Here is a 23,315-nt window from a genome sequence, read left to right as displayed (position 1 = left end):
CAGTGGTGTCCCTCAGGGGTCTGTGCTGGGGCCAGCTCTGTTTAATTTTTTTATTGATGACATGGATGAGGGTTTAGAGTCTTTCATTAGCAAATTTGCAGATGACACTAAGCTGGGAGCGTGTGTCGATCTGTTAGAGGGACGGAGGGCTTTGCAGAGGGACTTGGAACGGTTGGATGGATGGGCAGAATCCAATGGGATGAAGTTCAATAAGTCCAAGTGCCAAGTCCTGCACTTTGGCCACAATAACCCCCTGCAGCGTTATAGGCTGGGGACGGTGTGGCTGGACAGTGCTCAGGAGGAAAGGGACCTGGGGGTGCTGGTTGACAGTCGGCTGAACATGAGCCAGCAGTGTGCCCAGGTGGCCAAGAAGGCCAATGGCTCCTGGCTAGTATCAGGAATAGTGTGGCCAGCAGGAGCAGGGAGGTCATTCTTCCCCTGTACTGGCACTGGTGAGGCCACACCTTGAGTGCTGTGTCCAGTTCTGGCCCCTCAGTTCAGGAGGGACGTTGAGATGCTTGAGCGCGTCCAAAGGAGAGCAACGAGGCTGGTGAGGGGCTTGGAACACAAGCTGTATGAAGAACAGCTGAGGCAGCTGGGGCTGTTCAGCCTGGAGAAAAGGAGACTCAGAGGTGACCTTATCACTCTCTTCAGCTTCCTGAAGGGTGACTGTGGTGAGCTGGGGGTTGGTCTCTTTCTCCGGGAAAGAACAGACAGAACAAGAGGACACAGTGTCAAGCTGTGCCAAGGGAGATACAGGCTAGAATTAAGGAGGAAGTTTTTCACAGAAAGAGTGGTCAAATACTGGAATCATCTACCCAGTGAGGTGGAGTCACCATCCCTCGATGTGTTTAAAAAAAGACTGGATGTGGCACTTGGTGCCATGATCTAGTTGAGGTGTTAGAACATGGGTTGGACTCAATCTTAAAGGTCTCTTCCAACCTAGGAATTCTGTGATTCTGTGATTCTGTGAATGGAACTTTATATGACTGAACAGTTCTCGTGTTTTTTATATTCAGCACAATTTTTCCCTCAAAATGGAATCCACACAATTAGAAAATGTGCAGCCATCATGCTCCCAGGAATAAATAAACCTGAGATACCTGGAAAAGAGTTTATCTTATTTGCTTCAGAAGGAATGCTTCAAGATAGTGATTGATAGATCTCATCCTCCTGAAATCAGCTGTCAGGTCCATTAACAACATCTGTGTGGGTAGAGAAAAGTACTGAAAAAGGCAGAAGGTTAAAAACACAGAAAAACACAGAACTTGGCCTGTCTGACAAGCTGGACAAGTGACTGCTTGCAGAGCTTTGCCGATTTTTGAGAGAAAAAAAAATTCTCTAGAAATTAACTCTTTGTGAGCACAAGGACCATGCAGCCAGGTTATCTTTCCATCTTGAAATGGTGTTAGGATTAAACCACCAAGATTGTGGGGGTTTTGTGTTTGGTTGGTTTTTGGGTTTGTTTTGCTTTGTTTTGTTTTGTTCTTATTGACTTTTTTGGACTTTTTTGTGGGGGAGGGAGGGGAAGGGTTTGCTAGGTAATTGTAATTTAGGAGACTAAGAGTTTGAAGTCACAGTGCTGGACTCCTTCACCTGATGGGCGACTTTCAAAATGCCAGCATTTCAATTCCCATTCTTAGTCTGGACAGGTAAATGGCATAATAGATGGGAATATTTAGATGTTTACTCTGGGCCTTGGAAGATGTTTAGACATTTGAATGAACCTGAGTTTCAGCAATGTAGTTTTGCTGAAGACATACCCGTTTTGTTTGGTTTTTTTGGTTTTTGTTTGTTTGGGGTTTTTTTTGTTTTGGTTTGGTTTTTGGGTTTTTTTTTTTTTTTTTTTGGTAGTGCCAGACCTATCAATACAAACTCCTTGTTCAGGAATTTTTTTTTCTCTTCCCCCACTTACTCCTCAGGTCTCAGAGTTGACTAGATCCATACAAGGGGGACCCTGTCCTTTGTCAGTGCACTTGACTTGAATTCTGTATTTAGACTGCACTTTTGAGACATCTATCCTCCAACCACAGAATTCTTAGTAACAATTTTCCTAGCAATGTTTTTGACAACTATTACTGTATTGTAAAACTGATGTAGAAGAAGTACTCAACACATTTTCTAGTATTGATGGGTTGGTATTTCTTTCAAATAAGCAGCTTCAGAGATGCTAAAAGCAGGATTCCTCAGATGTGTTTCCAGTGCAAGCATCTAGTTTATATTCACTGCCTAAGCAGCTTTTAGACAGTGGTGAGTTACTTGATATAATTTGGAGTGTACTTTCAAAGTAAAATACACTCACATCTGATCCAGTGGATCACATCCTGAATACAATTGATTTTATTGACTGGATCTTTAGAGGTGTTTAGACACCTCATCCACACACATATGTGTTGTAGGCACCTAAAACTGGCAGATATAAATCCCACCTTGGTGTCTCACTTTCACTAATACACCATAAAAAGGATACTTTCTAGATAAATCTATTTTTATACTCAGGGGTAAAGGTTGTCATTTGGATTCTTGTTATTAAAATCTAAAATGCAAATTTCCATCATTTCTTGCACTCAGATACACATAACTCATTCCTAAAACTGTTGTATCCCGTAGTTTTGTTTTGCCTCCTCTATACATTGTTGGTTGCAGTTTTAAGAGGAAATCTGGTCCTTCCCTGAAGAGATATTTTTCAGCACTGCAAATTCAGCTGGGATTAACCAAAGTTCTTTGGACTTTTTGAGAGATGCTCATGCAAGTGCTGGTTCTCTTTCTTCTTCTCTCTTTTCAAAGAAGTTGGCACTTGTTTATCTCACATAACCACAAGAAGCAAAGCAAGGGGGAAAGCTCCCAAACACTGTGATGAGTTCTCCCCTTCAAAGAATACTAATGTCAACATCACACTTTGATCCTCACAGGCAGTCAGAACTGTTTCAGAAATATCTCGTTATTCAAATATTTAAGAACTTACAGTGAAGATCCACAGCAGGTGCCATAATTTGGAGGTTATAGAACTCTGTTCCATAATAAAACATACTGCTGTCTGTATATTTAGCTGCACCAGATTTTGCTCTCAGAACAAAGTCAAAGGACCTCTCACCCCAGTATAGATCTGGGATAACCCTGCCAAACTGAACAGAATTAAAAGGCTATGAAATAGAGTAAATCACAGCCACAGCAACCCATTTAATTTTAGCAGAGCTACTCCAGGTTCCCATCAGTCTGACTAATTGCTTGGCCTTGTTCCACTTTCCCTAAAGACTGAAGCATACATTTTTTTTCTATTAAATATTAACAGGAGCCCATGTATCACTTGTCAGAAGATGCTTAGCAAACTGAACATCCTCCAGCAGCCCTTCTGGAGCCCACTCCCAACTTCAGCACTAGGCTTGGTCCTAACCCCAATTCTGGGTCAAGGTTATGACTGAATCTTAGCCCAAGATCCTCAGCTATGGTCCAGAAGGAAAAGTTTTCATCAGAGACTCCTCTGTGCTGTCTGCCCCTTCCTTTGGCAGCCTCTGTAGCCACAATCCGACTGAAGCTGATTTTTATTCAGGACATAAGTAAAAGATGTAAAGTGATGAAAACAATAGACACAGAAAAACATACTCAAGAGTAAGGTGACCAAGGCAAAAAAGACAAATACCAGCAAATGTAAATGGTAAGTAGCTGAGAAGAATAACTGGATAACAGCAATAAGGCAGTGTCTTAACAGCTGTTATCCATTCCATACTTTTCAGCCAATTTATCTTTTAATAGGTGACGTTCCCTGTCATGCCCTTCAAACCTCACAGGTTTATTGCTGTTTCTACAGTAGAAGAAGTGTATGTACATAAGATTTTCCCTGTATTCCCCTTGCCACAGGGAGGCTGTGCATCTTCCACTCAGAAATGTGACAGTTTGGAAAACTTGCCAGGGACGCTGATGGGCTTTGGGGCCAAAACAGTCGAGTGGAGGACACTGAGAGCCAACAAGTATGACACCAAAACCTTTTGCGTTGTGGCTCAAGAGGGCAGGGCTCAGCCTGTGCATGGGCTGGGTACAAATCCAGACTCGTGGGAGAGAGGCAGATTGTAAAGTCATTTGGTGCCCTCTAATGGCAAGGATGCTGTTAACCAAAATGATCCAATGAACGCGGTTAACCCCAAAACGATCACTGTCGTCACTGACAAGCTCAGTCCTATTTTCAAACATTAGCTTAGTTGGCTGTCTTGACTGATAGGATCTCTCTCTCATATTCTAATTTATGTTATCATATGGGCTTTGTAGAGGCTGAAATACCTTGTGAATTCAAATAGGTGAGACCCTACTAAGCTGGATGAGGACTGTGAAGACACAGCCACCCTCTTAGCTCTGCCACATCAGGAATGATGTCTGTTTGCCCTGTCTGAGATGCCAGAAAACTCTGCTGGTGCCATGTGGGGACATGCATGCTCTATCTGCTGTGACCAAAACAAGCACTGGGCAGTGCATAACATGTGCATGCCTTTTGTGCAGGTGAATTTTATGAACTACAGAGTATATTTCTTAAAGATTCAAAATTCAGTGAAGTACAATGAGCAGTTCAGCATTCCCTGTAATCATTCAACCATTCACCTTCTGGAGTCAGATCATGGGTGTTACCCTGAAAGAGGAACACAGCTAACCACTCATCAGGCCAAATTGCCAGGGAAAAATGGAAAACTAGGGAAAACCAGAAATACTTATAAATTCAAGCTTTTTCTGGTGTTATCTCACTCCAAGCTGGTGGTACTGTCTCCAACAAATCTCTAAACTCTATCAGGGCATCCTGAGAGTTTTTATAAGGCACATACCCATGGAGCAATCCAGGAAGCTGCAAGTTTCTGTGCACCTTGTGTGCCCTGGCAGAATGGAAACTGACTATTTGTTGACATGTTGGTTAAAATCAATAAGCCTTGGAAGAGCTGTGGAAGAATCATAAGACGTAAAGTAGCTGAGTGATAACATAACAATGTAATTCAGCAAAGATAAATCTAAAGCTATGAACAGAAACAAAACCAAACAACACTATCTAGATAGAGTGATAGCCTCTAAATCAGATTTTACCACTGATAAAAGTGATCTTGCAGTAATTGTTCATGCAGTGACTCTGAAAAAGGCAAATAGAATCATTGAAAAAAGAGTAGATTAAACAAAATATCATCATGACATTATGTTCAAATTCTTTGGTGTGTCTAGAGTTTTCTTTGTCTCTGGTAGTCTCAGGTCAGCAACTGATGTTGGAAGTAGAAAACGTGCAGGGAAGCATGGCAGAGATGATCAGCAACATAGAGGAGTCGCCATACAAGAAACAACTGAATAATCAAAGACACACAGAGTAATGGAAAATGTGAAGAAAACAGCTGAGACTCTCCGCTGGTTTTCATAACACAAGAAATTGAGAGACTAACTACTTTTTAGCCACAGGTTTAAAAGCAAAAAAATTATCTTCTTTCTCATATGCCTCACCCCCACTAAATGTTGAAATTAATTGCCACAGGATTTTGGTGAGGGGATAAAGATGAGCTAGTCCTATACCTTAGGAATGGATTCACCAAGATCTGCAGGACCATGATAGACCCTGAGTTTGGGGATTTCATATCATCCATGGTGGAAGGAGGAAGAGGCAAATTGTTCATAGAGACAAGAGAGAAGAAAGGTAGTCAGAAGCTTGAGTTAGAGACCAATTGCTCTGCAGGTCTTCCAGATTTTGTCTGCCTTTTCACTGCTGAATGTGAGAAAAAGAGAATGTGAGAGAGTAACCTGTGGCTGAAACACTAATGAAGGTCTGTGTCCCCTGAGGCTTAATCAGGTATTTTACTCTTTTCCTGAAAATCACAAAACAGAAGAAAGACATGTGATGTTTATTTTGGCATTTATAAATAATATAAAAGCTTGACATTGCTCAAAATGTTTTACATTTTAGAATATTCAAGTACTGATAAAAACCAGTTTAAAGCTAGGATATGTCATTTCTTCTCATCTGGCACACAAAGACTGCTTTTTCTTCCCAGCTGCCCTTGAATTTTTCTACTTATTTCTCTTTGGCATCTGTCTGTCTCCTAGAAAGATAATCAACTTGGATATGAGGGTATTAGGGTTTGTTAGGTCCATTGTTCTCTTCAGCTCATTCCAACAGCAAATCTCAATATTAAAAACACTGAACTAATTATCCTTTGAATTCATCTTGTATTTTCACTCAACCATTAATTCTTGCTATGCCTTTTTCTACAAAATAAAGTTCCAAACCTGGTGCTTTTCTTTCCTGAGAACTGATCACACAGTGACCATGTCTCTTGCTGTGGTATTTGCAGCACATGGACAGAAAGCTCTTTGCAGTAAAATGCTGCTCTCATCCTCTTGCCCCTGCACCAGTTGAGGTGTTCCCTGACTGAGCCCTTCGGAAGGATGCTCTGTCAGGACTCTCAACCTCCCTTTGGGCACACTAAAGAAAGAAAACTCTTTAAGCTCTTGAGTCTGTCAAGAAAAGCATAATTCTTCAGACTCCAAATAACATTTATGGTTCCTCACTACCTTGTCTCACAACACTCTTTTTAAAACCCTGACAAATAAATTATTGCAGTATCCCTGTAGCACCAGGAGAGGCAAAATGCTTCTACTCCCACTCCAACACTTTTGTACTATACAATTACACCAGGACTTCATGCCTTATTTCTTGCCCATTATCCCTTCTTTCCTCCTCTTTTTTTTTTTTTTTCCAGAGAACCTGCTATGGAAGATATGGATCCAGTTTGGCAGCTCTTACCCAAACAGCCTGGTCCTAAATGCCACAATTACTGTGAAAGCCAATTACTGCATCATCAGATTCATAACTTCTAAAAAAAATCAATGTACAGGCTGGAAAGTATCCCAGAAGAGAGATTAATTTTCGATAGACTGAGCCTTGGTATGCTTCCATGGGATTTACATTTAACCTCTGACCCAGCTGAAGGCTGTGGAGGGACCATGACCAAAAGCAGTGTTCTAGTTCCTGGCCTATATAATTTATATCCCAGATGAATATCTGGTATCTGCAGGCACCATGAATTACAATTCAGAGGGTTGGAGAGAAGTTCTTGGTGTCACAACGGTGCACCCTCCTAGGAGGGTCACTTAGATGAAAACACAATGAAGGTGATAATGCCCTTCAAAGAGCTCTCTGTCCATGCATCAGCACTTTGGTTACATTGTGCTACTGCTACAAAGAGAAAGAGATTTTAAGCTTTAGAGCTGAGAAAAGCTTCATTATGGTTCCACACCCTTAGGCATGTGAAAATCAAGTGCCTCTTCAGCACCTTTCAGGATTAAACTGATGAAGATGAGAAGCAAATACATTCTGGAGCAATGAGCTGTTAAAATACCAGATAAATAATTCAAGCAGAGGCACTTTCTTGGTGGGCTTGAATATATGCCTGGAGACTGGTTTCCTATTTCCTCCTTGCTGGTACACTCCTGCACTAATGACTAGTATTTCAGAAGGTAAAAAAAATATCCCTGCATAGTTCTCCTGCATGTCAAAATGCTTTTCCTTCAGGGTCTCTGCTTAGAGTCTGGTACAAAATGTACAGTCTGAAATAGTTGCCTTAGTCTGCTTGCAGCCACATCTGGATCCACCAAATACAAGTTCCTTACCAAAACCACAGGATCAGAGTTACTTAGGTTGGAAAAGATCTCTGAGATCATTGAGCCCAGCCTTTGAATGATCTCTACCTTGTCAACTAGACCATGGCACTAAGTGCTATGTCCCATCATTTGTTGAATACCTCCAGGGATGATGGCCTTGTTCTGGCCAGGACAGGGATTATTTTTCACAGCAGCCAGAAGGGGCCTGGTCAGGCCCCAGAGGCTGTTCTACACCACCTCATGTCTTTGGTGGCGTGGTGGTGAAGCCTGGGCTCTGGCTACCAGCAAGTTCCACATGGTGAGCACTTGTGTGAATCATTCATCGATCATGTACACTCTGTTATGAATATTTTGCTTTTACTGTTTGTTTTCTTATTTCATTTGCTGTGTCTAGTAAATTATTTTAATCTCAACCTGTGATTTTTACCTTTTGTTCCTCTGGTTCTCCTTTCCCTCCCACCTCAGAGGGAGCAGGGAAGTGTTTCAGTGGGAACACTAAATTGGGAAACACCATTCCTAAACCACGACAGATAGTGACTCCACCACTTCCATTAATCCATTCCACTGCTTCACAACCCTTTCTGGGATGAAATTTCTCCTGATGTTCCAGCCTGAACCTGCCCTGGTGCAGCTTGAGGCCATGTCCTCTTGTCCTGTCACTTGTTACATGAGAAGAGACTGACCTCCACCCAGCTACAGCCTCCTGCCAGTGAGTTGCAGAGAGCAATGTGGTCTCCCCCGAGCCTCATTTCCCACAAGCTAAATATCTCCAGGTCCCTTGGCCATTCCTCATAGGACTTGACTTGTGCCCTTTATTAAGGGCCACATTCAGGAGTTCATTATAACTCAAAATAAAGAGAAGAGTTTGAGTCTGTGAGAAGAAGGGGAAGAATAAGACAAGGACTGTGACAATTAAGGCCCAACCAGAGCATTTTGCCAAAGATCACAGCAATCTCATCCTTCTGCAGTTACTAATCACAAGAGAGATCTGGCAGAAGTCAATGTTATAGAAAGCTATTATAAAAAAGGGCTTTCCTTCTGGAAAGTTCCTATTATCTGAGTAGGGATGAAAACAGTATTATGGCAAAAGCAGAATATGGAATGAAATTCCTCCTGTTATTCAAAGAAAAAAACAGGGTGTGCAGCCTTCTGTACAGTGACCTCCATGCTGTTTCAGACAAGGATCTTTTAAGGCGTTGCTTTGCACACAGTCCTAATGAAAGCAGAAACATCCCTAACTGTCCTAGATATCTCACAGGAGCCTCCATTCCACCAAAAAAAAAAAAAAAAAAGTCTCAAAAACCACCAACCAAAAAACCAACCAAACAAACAAAACTCCCAAAATCCAAACAAACAAACAAACAAACAAAGCCAACAAAATCAAACTCACTAAGAAAACTAGAACAAAGCAGTGTTATCCTTTGCTATACTCTGCAGTACATTCCTCTAAGCATAATATCTGCTTTGAGAAAGATACTCCTTCTATTCCCAGCAGCAAGGACAATCATTTTATATCATATTAATATTACATGTTCACATGTAGAGCAGCGTTGGTGGCCAAGAGCCGTAAGGTGTTTGTCACCACAATAACCACATCGCCATCTCCCTAGTTTTGAAACATCATCTCCCGTTTTCCCAGCTATTCAAAGGCAGTTTGTTTTCCTGGCAATGACCACACGGTGGTGATGTATTACCATCAGTTCAGCCTTCAGGCCTCGCTCCCAGGAGCTCAGTACTTTGTTAGAGGAGCTGGCAACTCAGAGCAGTGCTCTTTTACAAGGATGTTTGTAGAGTGAGCCCTCTAAGCCTGCTTTACCTCACAATTTATGCTCCCTTTTTAACTGTTTCCTTCATGGGGTTGTGTAGCTTTCCAGCCAAAAATATCCTAGAGTTTTTATAAGAGCAGATGTATCTCTCAGCAGGTACATCCAAATGCAGCAGTACTTGGAGTTACTCATAGTGAGTTTAATTTATTTGTCCATCTGATTCAGCCCCCAACCTGTTTAATTTTGTTTGTTTGTTTGTTTGTTTGGTTAGTTGGTTTGGGTTTTTCTTTGGATATTGGAGGTTTGTTTGTTTGGTTTGGTTTGGTTTGAATTTTTTTTTGTTTGTATCCTCTGGTACTCTATCGGCTTCCCGGGAAAAAAAAAAAAGGGCAAAAAAAAAAGCACTTCTGCAAACGCCTTTAAAGTCAGGTAATGATGAAAGCTCATTCTTCCAAGTTTCTTCCTAAATGTCTTCCTCAACAAAGTTTTCCAGCCACCTTTTACCAAGGGCAGGTGCTAAATGGAATGTGCACTGCCTGTTCATTGTCCTTTCCACCCTATTCACAATATAGGCCTTAAATTAGCTACTGTATGTCCTTGGCTGAATGTAGACAGTGACAGCCTGATCTAATATGCAGTGAAGTCAATGAAAAGCTTTTGGTTTTTCTTCACTTGGCCCTGAACCAAGTTCAAAGTTGTCTGGTTCAGGAACCAGATCTTCTGTGCTTGTACAAGGATGATTATTCTCCAATACAGATGTAGGTTACAAAAAAATCGATTACAACTTTGTGCACAAAAGGAGCTATAAGTAAAAAAGACAGCATGTCTCAAATCAACAGAGAGATTAGCTCCAGCTTAATTGGTTTGAAACAAGGGCAGATCATCAACTGGGACAGGAGAACTGGTTTGGGCTTAATAAAAAATGCATCATTTCCCACTCACAAATTTTACTGCAAACTCATACTGAACTTCTAGAATAAAAATTATTTTAATGATAATTTTGCTTCCATTGTTATGGGTCATTCTACTTTTTATATTTTGTCAAGGATCAGAGAAATATACACCACCACAGAAAGAGGGCTCTTTTTGCAAAGGGAGTGACTTAATACAGGAAATATAAGAAATGTCATAAAATATTGTATTCAGTATATATTCTAGACCAAATATATACAGGCACTGACAGTTCATACAGGCCATTCTAGTAACATTTTACCTTCTTGACTGGAAAAATCCTTCTGTGCTTTGGAAGTGTAGTGTGTTTGGTTTCACACCCCTCCACTGATGTGGACAAGTCTCAGCATGCCTTCTTAAAATCTTTGGAAATGGACAACATATTAATCCACATTCACCTATTTCAAGTATTTATTAGACACTTGAAGTCTCCATGCAGCTGCTGCCAGGCCAGGAAGAACTGAAATTCCCCACCCTTTTTTGCTGCTGAATGTTTGTGGATCCACCCAAGTCCTCACAATAAAACAGAGATGAATATCTCCTTCCTCTGACTGCCCTGACTTTAGAAAGCTCTGCTGCTATTTCCATAGAACACTGAATTAGGCCTCTCTGAAAGGCTGGCATGCAAGACTTTCTGCCCTGCAGATGAAACTTAATGTATTAGAGCTCTTTCTGGGATCTCAGATCTTCTCTTTTTGCTTTGGACGAGACCTTGAATCAAAATCTTAGAACCACAGAATCATAGAATGGTTGGGTTGGAAGGAACATTTAATGGTCATCCTCCCCTGCAATGAGCAGGGACATCATCAACTCAATCATATTCTTCAGAATCCTGTCTAGCCTGGACTGGAGTGTTTCCTCACAAGAGTGAAGAGATCAGTGTCTGCCCTAGCACCTCCCTGGGCAATGTTCCACTGTTTCACTACCCTCATCACATAAAATGTCTTCCTTATGTCTAGCCTAAACCTACCCTCTTTCACTTTGAAGCCATTGCCCCTTGTTCTATCACAAGTCCTAGTAAGAGGTCTGTCCCTATGTTTCCTATAAGATACCCTTAAGTACTAAAAGGCTGCTATGTGGAGCCTTCTTTTCTCCAGCCTAGAGAGAGTTGAACAGTCCCAGCTCCCTCAGCCTTTCCTCAGAGCCCTCTGATCATCTTCATGGCCCACCTCCAAACTCCCTGCATGTCTTTCTTGTATTGCAAACCCCAGAACTGGATGCAGCACTCCAGATGGGATTTCATAAGAACAGAGTAGAGGGCCAGGATCATGTCCCTCAACCTGCTGCTCATGAGGCTTTGATGCAGCCCAGGACAGGACATTTGGTTTTCTGTGCTACAAAAGTATGTTTCTGGTTCATGTCCAGCTTTTCCTTGACCAGTAAATCCAAATTCTTCTTCACAGGGGTGCTCTCAATCCCTTCATCCTCCAGCCTGTATTGTACCAGGGGTTGGTCAGACCCACTTGCAGGACCTTGCACCTGGCCTTGTCAAGCCTCATGAGGTTCACATGGTTCCACTTCCTGAGCTTGTCCAAGTCCCTCTAACTGGCATTCCATCCCTCAGGTGTGGCAACTGCACCCTCAGCTTGGTGTCCCCTGCAAACTTGCTGAGGGTGCACTCCATCCCACTGTCTGTCACTGATGAAGGTATTGAGTAGCACTGATCCCAAGAGTAGTCACTGACCTCCACCTGAACATTGGGCCATTGACCACTGCTCCAGATGTGACCATCCTACCACTTTCTCCTCCACCAAACACTGCACCCACCAAATCCCTCTCTCCCCAATTTAAAGAGAACAATGTTGTGAGGCACTGTGCCAGGGGCCTTACACAAGTCCAGAGAGATGCTTTCCTTCTGCCCAGAGCAGATCCAGAACCTGGCCAATATGGCATTTTGGAGAGTTCTTCACTATTTAAATTGCTCCTCACATATCTCTAGAGCCCATGATCAATGCTCTTAGCTGAGAAAGCAAAGAAAGCTTCAACCTGTCTTTCCTCAAAATCTATGAGAAATTAAGTGAGTTATTGTTATGGTTTGGAAAGGAGATATTTCTTTATAATCACGAGTAGGTGTCTGATTCAGAACTATCAAGGATCCTAGAAGGTGAATGCTGCAAAACAGCTCAATTGTCCCTCAAATTACACAGAAAATGTAATTTATAAAGCAGAATATGGCAGAAATTAGACCAGTTATAATGGTGACTAAATTTTCTCTCCCTGATTTTTTGAAAACTTCTGGCTTGTTTTGTTTTAAACTTAGAAGGGATTAGATGTTCTATACTCTTCATGAAGATACTCTGCCCTCTCAATGTTCTACACTTGACCCTTCTTTGGTCATAATGTGACCACTGCAATGTTCAGAACATAAAGTTCTTCCTGTGCTTGTACTACATAATATAATGAAATAAATAGGGCTATCACCTACCACAAATCCAATGACAGTCCCATAGTGCCTTAGTGACAATGGTTACTTCAGGGACATGGAGATATTCTCTTGGCTTTTCCACAAATTACAGAAGTCTGAATGGGGTAAAACACCCACTCCTCTGCTTAGAATCCTTCATAAACACAAGTTGAGGTTGTGTAAACCAAAGCAGAGTTTGGTTCCTCACCTGCATAACACCAACCAGAGCATCCTGTCGTTCTATACCTTCCCCTAACACCACAGACAAACACCTCGTTCTCCAGTGGCTCATCCAGGAAGCATTCATTGTATCTCCTGTTTCTTCTTGCTTCTTCAAGAAGCAAGAAGATTGAAGCACCCCCTTCATACTTCTAATTTTTTCTTGTTCCTCAATCTGCTGGTGTCTGCCCAAAGGAACTGGCATATTTTGCTGCTTTCAGTTGTCACTGCCTATTGCATTTATGGGGAACTGGATGCCAAAGGTTCTGTGATCTCTTACAATTCGGGTGGGAGAAGATTGGAAGCTTTGATCCTGAATGATCCAAAGACAGTTGTCCCAAATCTCTTGACCCTTTGTGCCACAGACAACTCAGCTGGGAAAGTGAATGAAAACAACAAGTTTGCTGCAGCTCAAACATGGCGTCTGAGCTAAGCTCTCCTGGGCCAGTGAATTACAGTGGCTAAAAATCTCATCTGAGCACAGGAGCTGATTAAAGCCTAGGTAAAATGGCAGAATTAACAAAATTATTTCTTTACAAAAATGCTTAGCTGAACCTAGGCTCAGAAACACTACCCTGTATGGGCAAAGATTATCTCTTGTTTTCAATACTGAGGCTGTTTGCTGGGCACCTTCAGTGATGGTAGTTAAAAATATAAATTGCTGCTTATCAGTCAGACCTTTCCCTGAACTAACACCAGAATAGCTCCCTTTTTTTTGTCTCTGGGAGATATCTGAGACCTGGGAGTGCAGATGTGCCCTGGGCTAAACAGTTAACCCACCTCCCTCCCTCAGCACATTGCTCAGCTCTGATAACCAGGACTGGGAGTGATAACGAGAAAGTTCACAGATGATGCAAAAATGGGAGGAGCTGCTGATTCCCTCGAGGGCACAGAGGCCCTGCAGAGACACCTCACAAATCAGAGGACTGGGCAATCACCAACCATATGAAGTTCAACAAGGGAAATTCTGGATTCTGCACCTGGGATGGGGCAGCCCTGGGTGTATGACTGGATTGGGGAATGAGAGGCTGAAAGCAGAGCCATGAAAAGGGACCTGGGGGGGCCCTGGTCTGTGAACAGTTGAACATGAGCCAGCAGAGTCCTGGCAGCCAGGAGAGCCAGCCCTGTTCTGGGGGACATCAGGGACAGCATGGCCAGCTGGGCAAGGGAGGGGATTGTCCTGCTCTGCTCTGCACTGGGGCTGCCTCACCTGCAGTGAGGCTGTGGCAGCTTTGGGTGACACAATGTAAGAAAGACATTAAACTGTTAGAGAGTGTCCAAAGGAGGGCAACAAAGACAGTGAAGGACCTCTAGAGAAAGGCATGTAAGGAGTGGCTGAGACCATTTGGTCTGTTCAGCCTGAAGGAGACTGAGGAGATCTAATCACAGTCTAAGGCTTCCTCAGGAGAGGAAGAGGAGGGGCAGACATTGATCTCATCACTCTTGTGACCAGTGACAGGACCTGAGAGAATGACCTGAATTTGCATCAGGGGATGTTTAGGTTGAATATTAAAAATAGCTTCTTCATCCAGAGGGTGTATGGGGTCTGGAACAGGTTCCCCAATGAAGTGATCACAGCAGTAAGCCTAACAGAGCTCACAAATAATTTGAACAAAGCTCTCAGGCACATTGTGTGACTCTTGGGGACAGTCCTGGGCAGGAACAGGAGTTGGACTCGATGAGTCTTGTGGGACACTTGCAACTCAGCATATTCTGAGGTTCTGTGATTCTGTGAAATTAGTTTCACCTAGAGACACAAAGAGCAGAGTTCCTCGACCAAATAGAGATTATTCCAGTGCCTTCAGTGAAAATTAGAGTCAAAGACAGTCAGGGACAACTAGATCAAAGGGAATCTTTAGTGAATTTTTATGTAAATCAAAGTCCACTTGTTTTGTGGAACTCACCTGGCCTAACATTCGGTGTGTCTGACACACAGGTAGTGTCTGGTCTCTGAATGGTCAGTGGAGATTAATCAGCATTGTCAACAGATATTTTGATGTGATTCATCTAACCAAACACAGGGTACAGTTCACAGAGGTGAACTGCATCACAAACACCCCTGAGTCTGTGAAGGGACCCCAGGGTGGCTTGCTCAGCTGTACATACACCATCGAGGCACTGCCAGGATATGTGAGCTGCAAAACTCACAAGACCACAAATTGTGCTGAGCTCTAGGTTGCCATATTCATTTATTTTTACAGCTGTCAGTCAGAAATGGTTGTAACATATTTCAAACCACACAGGTGTGACAACCGTCCCTTTTGAATCTTAAGTGCTTCCTTGCCCTTAAAGGGGGGTCATCACAGACATACTTATTGAACAAATTTAGTGTGAATTTGTGTGAGCAGTGTTGAATAAACCTGTCCTGAGTGACTGCTGTAGCATCACTCAGAGGGGACTCTTTGCAATATCTAAGGCGGAATATTTTCAATGAAACTTAGAAATGAACAGCCACTACAAATGGATTCTGTGGATCTTTCCTACTTCTGTGGTGCTAATTTCTTTTTGGCTGTCTATCACATGCTAACTGTAGTACCTGGAGGGGAGATTGATTTCAGAGCCATAACATAGCCTGTGTTTCTCTGCAGAGTCCCTGATTTCTCCCTGGGTGCTCTTGGGTATGGGGGCTATGCTGAGCAGCTGGTGATTTCCCTTTAACATCCTGCTGGAAGGACTCCTGCAAATCCAGACATTAGACCAACTAATAGAAGTAATAAAGCTGATACCAAGAACATTTATTTTAACTATACAACAAGGCACAGTGTTAAAACTGCAAAGTGCCAGCCTGATTTTCTGCAGTACATAATATGTCTTGCATTTTTTACACTAACCAGAAAGACATAAACATGTCAGAGAAACTACCCAGGATACAGAAATATTCCTTGCAGAGTCACATAAGGAAAGGCAGGCACCATTCTTTAAAACCAAGCATGCACAATTAACAAGAAAAATATTGCCAATAAAAAGGGGGAAGATGGCCAGTGAGTATAATTAAATGGGATAGTTCAGGGTGTGAGTTTGGCAAGAAAATGACAGCTAGAAGTAACAAAAGCACTTTCAAGACAATTGATGCTTGTAGCTGTAGTTTTACAGAATCTTGTGTGCAAATGGATCTTCATAGAGGACTTGTGGCGGAAGCTCATGGTGAGTGTCTGTCAGAAAAGAGTTGAGTGGGATCCCAGAATGGTCAAAGGTTTGGCTTTTTATGGAAAAAAAGTCTCTTTATTGTTATTTGTCTCCAGTGAAGGGTCAGACTCAAAGGTGTTTAGGTGGCAAGGTTTCAAAACTGGGATGTAAAATCTAGCTCATCAAAGTTCTCATGAATTCTCTGACTAAATATTTCTGAGGGCCTGGCCCTAACTAATTCAAAATAGGACAAAGGCAAGCAATATAGAGGGAATGGAATACAACATTTCTCACGGGGTCCACGTTTTGTGCATTTCTCTTTACTCACTCACTGATCAGCTGGCACAGCCACCCACATCCCCTGACCCCTGTCCCACCAGAACCAGCCCCTGCTCGTGACATGCCCATCCTCATGAAACTCCTCTGAGGCAGAAGATCATGAGCTGCCCCACTGGGATCTAAGATACAACTTCATATGGCCACGTGGAAATGCTGTGGCAAAACAAGCACTGGACTGTGCTCCTTGCCTTTGTTGGGATTCCTTTGTCACCAAACTTTTCATCAGCTCATCGTAATTAGGAATACAGAACATCTCTAGTCTTAATATTGCCTCAATAACAAACAGCTCAAACTCAGTGGGTTCAGCTCCAGAAAGCATCCATATGGGAACATTCAGTGAAATCCAAGGACTGTGTTGGAAACAGCTGGCAAATATACAGAACTGGAGGCAAGACTGCAAGCAATACAGCAGTAAGCACCACAAATTCAGTATGGAGAGTGTCTTTTAAAATGTAAACGTCCTCGGTGCTTTGCAGCAAGAAGCAATAAATGTTTTATAACATTTTAATTGAAAGCACATAAACTGAAGTGATTTGAAAAAAAGAATCCATGAGTGTATATTCAGTGCTGAAGAGATATAGAAGCAGATTTGTGTCAAATTACATTTAGAAATGTACATTGAATGGGTTGATCTCAAAAATCCTTGAATTGCACAAAATTGCCCTGGAAGAGACCACAAAGACTTATGTAGCCTAGTCCTCATGTCCCAGAGCACAACTGAGGAAGCTCAAAAAACTCTTTACCATTGTTTAAATCCTCCAGTGAGAATATCCTGGGGTCTTCTCAGGCAGAAAAAAAAACAAAAAAAAACCCCAAAAAACAGTTCTTCCGTGGGGAAGCTCAAAAACTCAAGGTCAATTTACAGTATACCAAGAGGAAACAGAAATGTGTGAGATGCTTTCCCCAGATATCTTCCATCCCTACATCTGGCTTTTGCTGGGTTGAGGTTGGGTTCAGAGCAGCCTTACTGAGTATTCATCATCTGATGATTTTTCTTTGTTTGTCAACACACTTGGCCACAAGGCTTGCAGATGTTTCCCGCTGAGGAAACCAAAACAAGAAAAGGTCTTTTTAGTTAGAGAGAAATGTGTCTTGTCTGTAAAGCTTGAAAAGTGCAGTAACATTCAAAGCCAGTTTTCATCCCTGGGGGAAGCCTGTGGGGTACCCTGGAGAGGGGCAGGACAGATTATGTCAGTCACAGGGGAAGCATCCACTCTCACAACCAGAGAGAGGTTTTGCTGCAAAAAACTCAGTGTATCATAATCTATATTAAAAAAAAAAAAAAAAGCTTGCAATTGTAAAAAGGTCTGATCTTAACAAAACTTGCATAGGATAATCTGTGTTTTCTAATTTGACAGATTAGTAATGATTATATTATGCCAGAAAACAGAGCTGCACTACAATTAACCACTCCTTTATTATACAAAGTGCCCTCCTGTTTTATTTAAGTAATAAGGGATAATGACTCTATCTAGCCAGCGTGCTGTGCTCTGTTCTACTGTCAGGTTTAATTGACTGTCTGCTCCTTGCCCTGCCCCCAGGGCAGTGCAGCTGAGCTCTCTCCTGTACTGGGCTGGACTGCAAGTTTTACTCCAGCCTGCTTAGTACCTGAATATAGATGAGTTTAATGTGCAAGCTCTGCTAGCGATTTCCAAGAGCATGTTTTGCTCTTTAAGAAAACTTGAGGGGTGAGAAGATATAAACTGTCTTTGCTATGGACGTCTTTACTGTGGACATCTTTGCAAAGCATTTTCCTAAGCATTTGATTGCAGGACTGAGTCAGATCACCACTTTCCAGCAGCTTCCAGCCTGTGTAAGTGGTCAAGATGGTTCTTAAGGAAACATTTTAATCATGAGGGCAAACACGCTACCTCTCCAAATATTTCATTACCTGCCAACAGTTAGCAGGACAAAATCATGAAAGAGCAGTCACATCTTTATGTTCAGTAGACCTTAATGGATTTATCTTCCATAAAGTCATTCTGTTCCTATCTGGTTTCACATGATCTGGTAGTCAGCTCTTGGACCCACAACAGCCTGTGGTGATGCTCCACAGCTCAGCCACACAACACCTGAAGAGCCCTCTCTTTCTGTGCACTTTGAACTGGTCATTTTCTAGCTGCAGACAGTGCCCACTAATCCTATTCTTGGAAGAGACAGGGAATGATAATTACCTATGTACCCACTTCTGGCCACTCATGGTTTTATAGACCTCTATCATATATCCCCTCAATAGTCCCTGAGGTCTCCTAATCAGCTTAATTGTTCCTTGCAGAGAAGTTGTTCCATACCTTTATTATCCTTGTTGCCTTTTCCTGAACCTTTCACAGTTTTGTTATAACTCCCCTGAGACAGGGGAGCAGGAACATGCACTAAGATGTGGTATTTATATAGAGACACACTTGGCTGGTTTTGGCTGGGGTAGAGTTAATTTTCTCTGTAGTATGTGGCATGGGGCTGTGTTTTGGATTTGTGCTGGAAACAGTGTGGTAATCCTGGGATGTTTCATTATCCTGAGCAGGGCTGACACAGTCAAGGCCTTTTCTGCTCCTCACCCCAGCAGCGAGGAGGCTGGGGGCGCACCAGGAGCTGGGAGGGGACACAGGCAGGACAGCTGACCCCAGCTGACCCCAGCTGACCCAAGGGACATCCCACAGCACATGGTGTATGCTCAGCTCATAAAGCTCAGGAAAAAAGAAGAAGGGAGAGGAAATTCAGTGTGATGGCATTTATCTTCCCAGGTCATTGCTACATGTGATGGAGCCCTGCTTTCCTGGGGGTGGCTGAACACCTGACTGCCCATGGGAAGTTGTAAATGAATTCCTTGTTTGGCTTTGCTGGCACACATGGCTTTTGCTTTACATGTTAAATTGTCTTTATTTCAACCCATGATTTTTCTCATTTCTGCTCTTCTGATTCTCTTCCCCATCCCACCAGGTAGGAATGAGAGAGCAGCTGTGTGGGGCTGGGCTTAAACCATGACACATACTCATCTACTCTGTTCATTAGCCCTTTACTAAAAACTCCTAGATTAGATTGGTTTTTCCAAGTGTATGAGCACTGACAAAATGTTTATGAAGGTAAAATCTTTGTAAACAAGGTATCCAGAGATCATGTTCCTGAGTAGTAAAGTCATATGAGCTCATCATTCATTCATAATGCTTTGGACCATTTTTTATGCATTTGTATTATTTATTCACAATGAATTTATCTGCCATATTATTGCCAGAGCAATACCTTTTGCAGTTCTTGAAAGCTGGACTTTGTTTCTCTAATCTTAACTTTGTCTTTCTTTCCTAGATCATTGATAAATATGTTGGGCAGAATGAACCATAGCAATCTCCTTGTAGAACTCCACTCCATGATGACAAATGACCATTTATCATATGTCTTCTATTTCCTATCTTTTATCCAATTTTTTTTGTCAGAGAGCTCACGCTGAAATTCACATGCCTATATGAGCATTTTAGAGATTATGTCAGGCAGAAGAGGTGATTTTCATCACTGCTTTCTACCTGATATTAATTTTAAGTGAAGACAGATCCCAGCATTAGCTCTCTGAGGTTACAATCTGAATGTGATAGTCTGGCAGATAGCATGTGAGCACTACCCCAAGATAAAGATCTTCCCCTTTTCAACACCATCCTCCTCTCCATCTCCTTCCCATCTTTGGAAAAATCACAGTATCATGGAGTAACTTAGGCTGGGAGGGACCTCAGGGGGCCACACACCCTACTCAAAACAGGCTATCTTTGATCAGATTATCAGGGCCTTGTGTACCCCAGTTTTCCACATCTCTAATAATGCAGAGACCACATGTATTGAACCACATTACACATGAGGAGAGAACTGGCATACAATTAACTGCAGCCTATATATTTGGGGTTTCTCTAACATAAGACACAGTTATATTTGTATCACCATCCTTTGGCTCTTAGTGGTGATGTATTTCTCCCAGCTCACCTTTACTGTTCTACTGGTGCTTTGTATGATGCATATTAGGACAATGTTGGTGGGATTTGGTTACCTAAATACAGATATGTGCAATCTGAGATGCCCTTGTGTATTCCTTTCAGCTTCTAACCCAGGCTGCTGAAAACACAGGTGTCTGCTTTCTCTTGTATTATACTGGCCAGCCCCCAGATGTGTCTTAAACACAAAGGACTCATCAAATAGCACAGACATTTATGTTTAGTCAACTAAGTCATCTTAGCACAAAAATTCAGTCTAGGAAAATCCATTTAGGTTTGGCCCTTTGTCAGAAGGGAAGAATGTTCAACCACAGCTCTCTCCTCATAGCATCACTACTATCAATAGATGTAGGTCAAAGTTAAATGTTTTCCTCCTGCTGTGGTGGAAGAGCACAGCTTTTCCACTGCATTGTACCTGTGCATGCCACCCTCTTTTGCATCATAAAGCAATGCTTCAAGTGATGGGGAGTGAGCAAAGCACAACTCCTAGGGCAGTGGGGCTGGCTGAGGGAGAGCTGAGATCCTGCTTGTCCTTTCCCTACACAGAGGCATCCACAACATGCATCTCACGTCAAAGTCTTAGATACAAATAATGTCATAATAAGAAAAACTCCGGGAAGCACCCCCCTTGTGGATGAGTTACCTTACTGACAAGTTACAAATGAAACAGGAAATGGGAAACCCATGGACCACAAAGCAAACTGTTAATACAAAATGAGCTGGTGGATCCAAAGCACTTCTTTTTGTATTCTTCAGGAAAAAAATTTCCTTGACATCTTTTGTCCATGCTGCAAGCACAGCAAGTGTTGTCTTTTACTTCACTTGTGATAATCTCTTTTTTACTTTACAAAAACCAAATCCTGCTTCACATGATATGTTAAAGGCTGAGTACTGTGAAAAGGTTGTATTGGCCTCTGAGCAACAGGGAAACAATTTTGCATCAAATGGATTTAATTATACAGAAGTTTGCTTTTACCAACGTGAGTTGATCTGTGAAACAATGAAAGAGAGTGTAAATCTCTGCTTTGTTCCATTAGGGTAATGTCAACAGAAACTAACTTACAAATTTCAGTCCTTTAACTAACTCAACTAACTGAACAGGGTATTCCTCCCCATTTCTCTCTACCCCTATCTGAAAGGAGGTTGTAGCAAAGTGGGGGTTGGTCTCTTCTCCCACACAACCTTTTCTTCACTGAAAAGGTTGTCAAGCATTGGAACATGCTGTCCAGGGGAGTGGTGGAGTCATAATCCCTGGAAGTACTCAAAAACCATGGAGGTGTGGTGCTTAGGGATATGGTTTAGTAGTGGATCTAACAGTGCTAGGTTAATGTTTTGACTCTGCTCTTAGAGCTCTTTTCCAATCCTAATGATTCTACAACTCTCACAGATCACACAATCGCTTTCAAAAACCAGCAGAACTACGTCTTAAAACTGTTTTTCTGTCCTCTTCCCATATGAAGAGAACACTTCTATTTTCCTGATTAATTTATTCACAACCAGCCTTTGCCTATTTTTTTCATGGCAGTGCTATCCTGAAGGCCAAGCAGTTCCCATCTTCTTGCAGGTGCTTGCCTTCATGTTGTGTGAGCAGACAGAAACAGATCCTGTCAGCCTTCCTGGTGCCTGCAGAGCACTCAGAGCTCTCCATCTCCACAGCCCTTTTCTGTCCCTTTCCAGGCCATGTTCTTTTTTGACTAAGGGTAATGGCTTTACTGTCATAGTGCCCAAATCCCTCAGAATGTGCAGTGCTAAAAGATAAACCAATGCTCAAATCAATGGAAAAACAGGCAACGGACAATCAGACATGATGGTTGCCATGCTATAAAACGTTCCCACCTTGGCAGCAAAGAGCTGATCTCTGGCAGCATGTGTGCTCCTTGCCCCTTCCAATGCCAAGCTGGTTGACCTCTGTGGCTTCAAAAACTAAGTTTTATCCAAGTTTGTTTCCCATTGTAATTCACTGGGTTCAGGGACAAGGCTGTTCTCTGCAAATTTGCTCTCTGCAACTTGCATGGCAATGATTTTCAGTTCAGGGCCAGACTGGGATTTCCCTTTGCTCATTCAGTGAAGAAATACTCTCAGATTTCCAAGAAACTGCTTTGCAGAGAAGCAGCCCACCTGCATGAGGATGGATAGTCAAGATTTATCTGCAATATCTAATCCTGGTTTTACACTGAGTAAGAGCCTGCACTTTGGAGAAGAAGTAACAAGTACAAACCTATGAAATTACTGACAAAGCAGAGGCATTAATGTGGAGAAGCCTGACACTGAGATTTGTTAGGCTTTGGAACTGTTTCCCAAGGTTAATGATAAAAACACCATCCATCATTTAGGTCTTCTACAACTAGTCAAAGCACTAGAAAAAAGTGCACTTTCAAAAAACAATGTTCTATTATCAGGAAGATGGGCTGCATGATGTGATAAATCTTTCCTAGCTCTGATCTTTTGTTCTATTAAAAGCATGGGAAGGCACTTTTTTTTTTTTTTTCCCCATGAGTAGATCTGCCAAATGTGGCTGGTTGGGAGGTAGAGTAGGTAGAATTTTATTCTGGACAATTCTGAAGTGATGCTTTTATATCTTTTAGAGAATATATTTTTTAGAGAAAAATCTTTTAGAGAAGATATTTTTTCAGTATCCCTTAATATTCCCTGTTGTAAATATTTGAACTCATCTTCAAAATTCCAACATGTTCTGTTAGCCCCTCAGCAGAAGACCAGTAGCTTTGCTGACAAATGACAAGATTTAGTTTTATACAATACTGCTCATCTATCATTGTCAGTACAATGGACAAAGACACCCATCAATGATCATATCTGGTAGGGAATCAGTGTAGAGATAACTTCATGGCATTCTAGTCATTTCCTGGTTTTCAGCTTCTGTACAAAAGACAATCAGTGCAATAGAGTCTATCCCCATTGGGA

This window comes from Agelaius phoeniceus, chromosome 1, assembly GCF_051311805.1.
Source record: "Agelaius phoeniceus isolate bAgePho1 chromosome 1, bAgePho1.hap1, whole genome shotgun sequence".
Lineage (NCBI taxonomy): Eukaryota > Metazoa > Chordata > Aves > Passeriformes > Icteridae > Agelaius > Agelaius phoeniceus.
This window is presented reverse-complemented; position numbering follows the sequence as displayed.